General features: G+C 38.9%; 1 protein-coding gene across 5 annotated transcripts in view; it reads left to right on the top strand.

Moving 5' to 3' along the window:
- CDC25C (cell division cycle 25C) overlaps positions 1-1,912 on the top strand; it is a 31,218-nt gene that overhangs the window by 7,965 nt on the left and 21,341 nt on the right. The gene's annotated exons all lie outside the window — the stretch shown is intronic.

Raw genomic sequence — 1,912 nt, 5'->3', positions numbered from 1 at the left:
CTCCCTGCTGAGCAGAGAGCCCGATGTGGGACTCGATCCCAGGACCCTGAGATCATGACCTGAGCCGAAGGCAGCGGCTTAACCCACTGAGCCACCCAGGCGCCCCTATAATGTAATTCTTGAACATCAGTCTTTACCTGTATTTCAAAATATTTTCCTTAGGATTAGTACCAAGAATTATAATTATGAGGTTAAAGAGTATATATAAATATATTTTAAGATTTTATTTATTTATTTGACAGAGAGAGAGAGAGACAGTGAGAGAGGGAACACAAGTAGAGGGGAGTGGGAGAGGGAGAAGCAGGCTTCCCACTGAGTAGGGAATTTGATGCAGGGCTTGATCCCAGGACCCTGACATCATGACCTGAGCTGAGGCAGATAGTTAAATACTGAGCCACCCAGGTGCCCCTAAAGAGTATATTTTTAAGATTTTTGATATATATAGTCAGATTTCTTTCCAAAAAAGTTGTAGGAAAATAAATATTCATTAACAATCTATAGGTCTTTGGATAAGTGATTATTTTTAACTGCTAATTAGATTGATAAATATTTTATTTTATGTTAAAAACAATTAGTAGTGATTTCGTGTGAATATTAGCCATGTACATTTTACCTAGTAAATGACTGTGCCCTTTGTCCATTTAGCTACTGGAGTCTTAGGTACCCAGGCACTCAGTTGCTTTTAATAGACAGTGGATTCAAGATACTCCATGGGTTTAGGATCTAACCTCAATCCTGGGAAAAAGTCATTTTAACATAGCCCATGATAAGATTATATTGACCATGTTTCAGGTTTTTGATTTCTTGGAGAAAGGGAAGACTTGAGCATGGTAAATTACTGATTAAGTCTCCTATGCGGGGTGTGTGTGTGTGTGCGCAAGCGCATGTATGTATCTTTTAATGTGATAGAGTATACATAACATAAAATTTGCCATTTTAACTATTTTTAAGTGTACAATCCAGTGGCATTAAATATATTTACTATGTTGTGCAACCATCACCACTATTCATTTCCAGATTTTTCTCATCATTTAGAACAGAAACTCGCTACCCATTAAAAAATAACTCCCCTATTCCTTTCTCCCTCCAGCTCCTGGTAACCTCTAATCTATTTTCTGTCTCTGTGAATTTGACTTTTGGACGATTAGTGGTATAACATTCTGTTTATCTATTAATTTGTTAATGGACATTGGGTTGTTTCTACCTTTTTCAATTGCAAATAGTGCTACCATGAATACTGGTATACAAATATCTGTTCAAATCCTTGCTTTCAGATCTCTGGGGTATATACCCAGAAATGGAATTTGTGGATTATAAGATAATTCTGTATTTGAGGGGAAACCACAATACTCTTTATCCATATCAGCGGCATATTTTTTTATTTTAAGATTTTTGTTTACTAGAGAGAAAGCACAAGTAGGCAGAGTGACAGGCAGAGGGAGAGGGAGAAGCAGGCTCTCCACTGAGCAGGGAGCTCCATGTGGGGCTCAATCTCAGGACTCTGGGATCATGACCCGAGTTGAAAGCAGCCACTTAACCGATTGAGCTACCCAGGCACTCCTCAGCTGGACCTTTTTAAAAATCTTTGTTTTTTTGGTGTTGCACTGTATGAGTTTTTTGTATATTCTGGATATTAATTGCTTATCAGATATATGGTTTGCCAATATTTTCTCCCATTTTTGTACATTACCTTTTTACTTTCTTGGTGGTATTTTTTTTTTTTTTAAATATTTTATTTATTTATTTGACAGAGAGATCACAAGGAGGCAGAGAGGCAGGCAGAGAGAGAAAGAGGAGGAAGCAGGCTCCTGGCTGAGCAGAGAGCCCGATGTGGGGCTCGATCCCAGGACCCTGAGACCATGACCTGAGCTGAAGGCAGAGGCTTTAACCCACTGAGCCACCCAGGTGCCCA

The sequence above is a fragment of the Mustela nigripes genome, chromosome 12 (assembly GCF_022355385.1).
Source record: "Mustela nigripes isolate SB6536 chromosome 12, MUSNIG.SB6536, whole genome shotgun sequence".
NCBI lineage: Eukaryota > Metazoa > Chordata > Mammalia > Carnivora > Mustelidae > Mustela > Mustela nigripes.
Note: the sequence above shows the minus strand (reverse complement) of the source record. Positions and strands in the feature narration are given on the sequence as shown.